The sequence below is a fragment of the Brassica napus genome, unplaced genomic scaffold (assembly GCF_020379485.1).
Source record: "Brassica napus cultivar Da-Ae unplaced genomic scaffold, Da-Ae ScsIHWf_2485;HRSCAF=3210, whole genome shotgun sequence".
NCBI lineage: Eukaryota > Viridiplantae > Streptophyta > Magnoliopsida > Brassicales > Brassicaceae > Brassica > Brassica napus.
In genome coordinates, this window is record NW_026015811.1 from 1 (window position 1) to 7,500 (window position 7,500).

Below are 7,500 nucleotides of genomic sequence, written 5' to 3' on the forward strand. Positions count from 1 at the left end.
AATTATCAGACAAATCGCTCCACCAACTAAGAACGGCTTCACCACCACCCTAGAATCAAGAAAGAGTCTCAGTCGTCAATCCTTACTATGTCTGGACCGGTAAAGTTTCCCCGTGTTGAAGTCAAATTAACCGCAGGCCTCCCCTCCTGTGGTGCCTTCCGTCCAATTCCTTAAGTTTCAGCCTTGCGACCATTACTCCCCCCGAACCCAAAAACTTTGATTTCTCATAAGGTTGCCAGCGGAGTCCTAAAAGCACATCCGCTGATCCCTGGTCGGCATCGTTTATTGTTCATGTCCCTGATTCTAGATAGAGCCTTCGGGCACAGCCATGGTACGGGGAGACGTGCTAGTCAGGTCGTAAGACCTAAAGACAAGCGTATCATGGCTGGAATGGATGGTTAAGTGCATCAGTATGCTGAGACTTGACCAGAATCGGATGGAGACAAGGAAATAAGAGCTGGATGAGTTCTAAGGCAGCTGGACGATGATGGGAAGCAGCTCAGTCAGCTAGGACAAGCTTAGTGTAGCTCACACTAGCTTGGGTCAGCTCCAGTAGCTGGATCACTAGCTCCCTCAGCTGGGGAAGCTGGCACTCAGCTCAACTCAGCTGGGTGGAGTTTTATGGTCCGGGCCAGTGTTGCCGGTCCATGGGCGGTCAAGGGTCCGGCTGGGTGGTGGCTGAACCACTAAGGGCCTATGGGTCTTTATTGGGTCCGTGGGTCTTGGTGGATGTACTTGGGATGCAGATTGAGGCATTGGGCCTATTTCCAGACAGCCCACACGCCAAAGGGAGCAGTTGGACGGTTGATGGGCGAAAAGGTGGGAATTGGGCAGTTTGTGTCTTTTCCCTTCCAACCGGTTGCAACTGTCCGCCCAGGCAGTTATTGGCCGACCTTTCTCTATAAATACAGACACTTGGGTGTCGAAAATGGCATCAAATTCCTTAGGGAAAACTCTGCCAAAATCGTGACAGAAAGAAAGAGAGAAAGAGAGAAGAAGGCCGGCCAAACCGAGACTGTGGGTGGTGGTGATCGGACTCCGACCAGAAGTTGGTCTGTGGGAAGAGGAGAGCATTTGGTGATGGCAACCAGAGGCAGGAGAAGGATCTGGAGAAGGGCTTGAGCACTCCTGAGCGCACGCCCAAGGTGAGTGGGATGGACCGAACCATCCTACCATGGCCGCGGTGGAATTCCGTGTAGGCTGTGGTCGGATTGGTTGGACCAGACCCATCTCTTCCTTTTCCCTTACTATTCTACTTCATCTCTTCTATGTTCTGAATGTGTTGGATGATTCAGACACGTTCTGACTGAGCCATGGTCTTGGTCGGTACCCAGAAACCCTCCATGGCCTTGGTTGGGCTGGTGTGTTGAGATCTCATAGTTCCTGAAGGGATTATTGGGATCCGACCATGGATTGTTCTTAGTGATGATTTATCATGAATTATCATGGTTTCTAATTGGATTTATCAGTCCGATTGATGGTGGTCAGTTATGGCCGGTTTAGTGGAATTTGGCCGAGTTCTAGGTGAAGGAGGCCGGTTCTGTCTAATCTGATTGTGGATTCTTCTTAGTTGGGAATTATCAGTAATTGTCATGAATTTTATTTAGTTTTTGGAGATGTATTAAAAATGGCCAGAAATGGGATTTAGCCTTGGTCGTTTGTGGTTCAGTGTGATTGATGGGTTAGATCACATTGGATCAGTCTGGCCGTGTGTTAAATGGTTGTTTGGGATGTCTTAGTTGATGTCCTGAGTATGGCCGAGTGCTTTGTTGACTGATCGGTTAGCTTAGAGAACTTAGTTTAAGGGAACCAAACCATGCAATGTTAGATGAGCTTACTAGGGTATCGGTTTGTTATGTACTTATGTTGTTGTGTTGTGTGTGTGTTGTGGTTTCAGGATCGGACCAGGACCGTGGCAAGGCCAAGGAACCGTGAGGACTTAGCTGTGGATGGATGTGTGGGTTATGGGATAGTATTGTATTATGACTTATGACTTAGCCTATTGTGCAACTGACTGATTGTATGGATCACATGTTTATATTTATACAATGAATGTTTTCTCTTGTCTATCTGGTCGTGCATTGATTGAATGAACCTCAAGATTTCGAAAATGACTTAGTGAATATGGAACTTTAAAACTGATGGAACTTAGAAACATGGTTTAGGTAAGGCACGGACCTAGTGGGACCTAAGGGTCAGGTTCGGGTCTTACAAGTTGGTATCAGAGCGGAGTTGATTCTAGGATTTGTTTGGGTTTGGGTTAGTCACCACACATCCGGCTGGTTCTCATGGTAAGGTCTGGTCGTTTTGCTTAGCCTTAGGGATTGTTGTGATTTATTTTGTTATATCATGTGAGCTGACATGATTGTTTACATGTGTTGAATCCCAAGGGTGGAAAAAGCAAGTCCAGATCTCGGAAGGGTAAGGATGGAGCTGGGGCATCCGGTCCAGTGGGTGCAGATGATGTGAATCTGGCCGCAACATTGCCAATCCAAGCGGATGGGGTTAATGTTGGGACTGGATTGCCTTCGGTTCAGCTCAACCCTACTGAGGTTCGTGTGGATGGAGCTGAGTTCCAGCTGGAACATGAGCCAGAACGAGCTGATGGAGCTAATGGAGCTGATGGGAATGGACGGCAGCAACAGGATGGGCTGGAAGGTGAAGGCGAATCTTCACAGACTGGCCGTCTTGGTGACCGTAATGGGGCTGCGGACGGCAGGGCAGCTGGTCCGGTGAACCAGGCTGCGGAACCATCCATGCATGAGGTTCTGGAGGTCATGAGAGCTATGAGTACTCAAATGTTGGCTTTGACTCAGGCGTTTACACCTTTGGGTCAGGACATACCGACTCATACTGCTATTCCTATAAGGAACCAGCAGGCTGGCCGAGCAGCAGCAGCTCCGGTAGCTGGTGGAGCAGCTCCGGTTCATGGGGAACAGGAAGCTGAGGTGATTGAGATTGACCCCCCAGCTAGGGCGACCAGGAAGGTGGATTACTTGAAGGTGCTGGAGCACATCACTCGTATGGGCACTAAACACTTTGCTGGAAGTGTTGACCCTCTTGAGGCGGATGAGTGGAGGAGCAGGTTGGCTCGTAACTTCAGCTCAAGCCGCTGCCCAGAGGACTACCAGAAGGACATTGCGGTTCACTTCTTGGAGGGAGATGCCCACAACTGGTGGTTGGCTCTTGACAAGCGCACCAATGGTACCATAGAGCGCTTTGAGGACTTTGAGGTTGAGTTCAACCACAAGTACTTCCCAGCTGAGGCATGGGACCGTTTGGAAGCTAAGTTCCTGGACTTGGTTCAGGGACGCAGGACGGTACGTGAGTACGAAGAAGAGTTCAACCGACTCAGGCGCTATGTGGGTAAGGAGTTGGAGGACGAGGCAGTTCAGGTTCGCCGGTTCATCAGAGGCCTTAGGGCTGAACTCCGGACCTATTGCTCAGTCCGTACCTTCTCCACTGTGTCTGAGCTGGTTGAGAGGATGGCCTTGCTTGAGGTCAACCTTGCGGATGAGCATAAGCAGAAGGTCAAAAGTGTGGTGGTGGCTTCAAGCCAGAGTGGTGACCGGAAGAGGAAAAGGGACCAGGCTGAAGAGGGTAAAACCTCAAGTGGTAGGCCTGTGTGTCCCAAGTGTGGCCGACACCATGGAGGTGAATGTTGGAGAGCAATGGGAGCTTGTCTTCGATGTGGTAAGATGGATCACTCAGCTCGGGACTGTCCTAGACAGGAGCAAGGAGCTGGTGGTGATACCAGGACTTGCCACTACTGTGGAAGAAGGGACATCTCCGTAAGGATTGTCCCAAGTTAGCAGCCGGGTCGAGCAAGGGCCGTGGTGAGGGCAACAAGCCAGACCAGAACCGCGGTCAGACCTCTGCACCCCGCGTCTATGAGCTGTCCAAGGATGAGGACAAGGCTGGACCATTCCTCGCGATCACTGGTAATGTGTCTGATCTTATTCTTTCCAATTCAGTAGAATTGCATGGTATGGAACCTAGGACGGTTAGATACTTAGTTTGGGTCATGTGTAGGGACCCTAAGTATTGGTGGTGTGGAAACACATGTACTTTTCGATACTGGAGCTACACATAGTTTTGTGAGTCCAGGGATGCTCGGAAAGGGGTTGTTCCAGTTGGGAACGGGGGATTGTCCTGGGGTAGTGAATGCGGCCGGTGGGCAAGTGATGCATTCGCTAGGGGTGATTCAGGACGTCCCAGTAATGATCCAGGACAGGGTCATGCCTGTGGATCTTGTGGTAGTCCACCTAAAGAATCACGAGGTGATCTTGGGTATACTGGCTTGGAAAGTATCGGGCCACTCTTGACTGTCACCGGGGGCGTGTGCTTTTTGAGAGTGGGTGTGGGGCTCCGATCAGGTTCCAAGGTATACGTCCGATCTCTGGATGCTTGGTGGTGTCAGCTATCCATGTTGAGAGGATGCTGAGGAAGGGTTGTGAGGCTTATCTGGCCACAATCGCCACTAAGGAGGTCGTAGGGGGTGGTGACCCGGAGGGAATACCGCTGGTTGGTGAGTTCCAGGATGTGTTTAGGGCGCTACAGGGCATTCCCCCTGATAGGTTGGATCCATTCATAATAGAACTCGAACCAGGGACGGCCCCATTATCCAAAAGTCCCTACAGAATGGCTCCTGCCGAGATGGCCGAGCTTAAGAAGCAACTTGAAGAGTTGCTGGATAAGGGTTTCATACGGCCTAGTGTGTCACCCTGGGGAGCACCAGTCCTCTTTGTGAAGAAGAAGGATGGTAGCTTCAGATTGTGTATTGACTATCGAGGGTTAAACCGGGTGACTGTGAAGAACAAGTACCCATTGCCTCGGATAGATGAGTTGTTGGATCAGCTCAAGGGTGCAAAATGGTTTTCTAAAATCGATTTGGCTTCAGGGTATCATCAGATTCCCATTGAACCAAATGATGTAAGGAAGACAGCCTTCCGAACCAGGTATGGCCACTATGAGTTTGTGGTCATGCCATTTGGATTAACCAATGCACCAGCAGCTTTCATGAAGATGATGAACAGCATATTCAGGGATTTCCTGGATGAGTTTGTAATCATCTTCATTGATGATATCTTGGTCTACTCCAAGACCAAAGAGGATCATGAGAGACATCTAAGAGCAGTGTTGGGACGATTGAGGGAACAACAGCTCTATGCCAAATTGAGCAAGTGCAGTTTTTGGCAAAGAAGTGTTGGGTTCCTGGGTCACATTGTATCCGACCAAGGTGTCTCCGTGGACCCGGAAAAGATTAAGGCCATACAAGAATGGCCTAGACCTAAGAGTGCAACTGAAGTCAGGAGCTTTCTAGGTCTGGCCGGTTATTACAGGAAGTTTGTCAAGGGGTTTGCCAGCTTGGCTCAACCTATGACACAACTGACTGGGAAAGACGTGAGGTTTGTATGGTCTGAGAAATGTGAGGAATTTTCTCTGCACTTAAGCACATGTTGACAAGTGCACCGGTATTGGTGTTGCCAGAGGCAGACCAACCATATGTGGTTTACACAGACGCCTCCATAACCGGATTAGGATGTGTATTAACCCAACATGGGAAGGTCATCGCTTATGCCTCTAGGCAGTTGAGGAAGCATGAGGGGAACTATCCAACCCACGACCTTGAGATGGCCGCAGTGGTGTTCGCCCTCAAGATATGGCGATCATACTTGTATGGTGCCAAGGTTCAGATTTTGACCGACCACAAGAGTCTCAAGTATATATTCACTCAACCTGAGTTGAATTTGAGGCAAAGGAGATGGATGGAGTTCGTGGCCGATTATGATCTGGATATTGCTTACCATCCAGGTAAAGCAAACCTAGTGGCCGATGCCTTAAGCCGTAGGAGAGCTGAGGTATCAGCCGAGAGGGAAGCAGAGGTGCTGGAAGGGATGGTTAGGACATTGCATTTAAACACACTGGCCAGCGAGGACGAGCCGTTGGGTTTAGAAGCAGTGAACCAGGCTGATCTCCTTACCAGGATCAGGCAAGCACAAAGCTTGGATGAGAACCTCCAGAAGGTTGCTCTGAATGATAAAACCGAGTACCAGGTTGCGAGTGATGGTACGATTTTGGTCCATGGGAGGATCAGTGTTCCGAATGTAAGGGAACTAAAGGAAGAGATTATGAGTCAGTCTCATAAGTCTAAGTTCTCTGTGCACCCGGGACTGAACAAGATGTACAAGGATATCAAGAGGTACTATCATTGGATCCGTATGAAGACGGATGTGGCCGAGTGGGTGGCTAAGTGTCCTACTTGCCAACTCGTCAAGGCTGAGCACCAAGTACCCAGTGGATTACTCCAGAATCTACCTATTCCAGAATGGAAGTGGGATCACATCACCATGGACTTTGTGTCAGGTTTTCCCATGACCAGGAATAGAAAGGATTCGGTTTGGGTAGTGGTGGATCGTCTGACCAAGTCAGCTCTGTTCATACCAATCAAGAAGACTGATGGTGTGGAGCCCTTGGTACAGATTTACATGGATCAGGTGGTACGCCTGCATGGTGTACCAGCCAGTATTGTGTCGGATAGGGACCCTCGGTTCACTTCTTATTTCTGGAAGGCTTTCCAAAAGGCCTTGGGAACAAGAGTGCACATGAGCACAGCCTATCACCCCCAAACGGATGGTCAGTCTGAAAGAACCATCCAGACGTTGGAAGACATGTTAAGGGCTTGTGTCTTGGACTGGGGAAATTCCTGGGAAAGACACTTGCCATTGGTAGAGTTTGCTTACAACAACAGCTTCCATACCAGTATTGGGATGTCGCCCTACGAAGCTTTGTACGGACGGCCCTGCAGGACACCATTATGCTGGACCCAAGTGGGGGAGCGCAGCATGATAGGACCTGAGATAGTGGAGGAGACCACGGAGAAGATTAAGTTCATCCGTGACAAGATGAAGGAGGCACAGGACCGTCACAAGTCTTATGCGGATAAGAGAAGGAAACATGTTGAGTTTGAGGTGGACGACATGGTCTACCTCAAGATGATTACTTTCAGAGGTCGGAAAAGGGTTTCTGGCCGAGGGAAGTTGGATCCAAGGTACTTGGGTCCATTCCGGATCATTGAGAGAGTTGGTTCGGTGGCTTACAAGCTTAACCTACCAACTGAGATGGAAGCATTTCATAATGTATTCCATGTGTCTCAATTGAGAAAATGTCTTTCAGATCAAGACATTGTGATACCGGAAATTCCATCTGATCTAGGCACGAACCTCACCTTGGAGACAAGGCCGGTTCGGATTGTAGACAGGATGGAAAAAGCAATGAGGAACAAGACCATTCAAATGGTCAAAGTCGTGTGGGAATGCAGTGGGCAAGAACAAGTCACTTGGGAAACCGAGATGAGAATGAAAGCTGACTATCCAGAGTGGTATGGTCAGTTTATGATGGAGACAAGTCTAGACTTGGATTCGAGGACGAATCCATCTCAAGTGGGGGAGACTTGTCATGTCCCTGATTCTAGATAGAGCCTTCGGGCACAGCCATGGT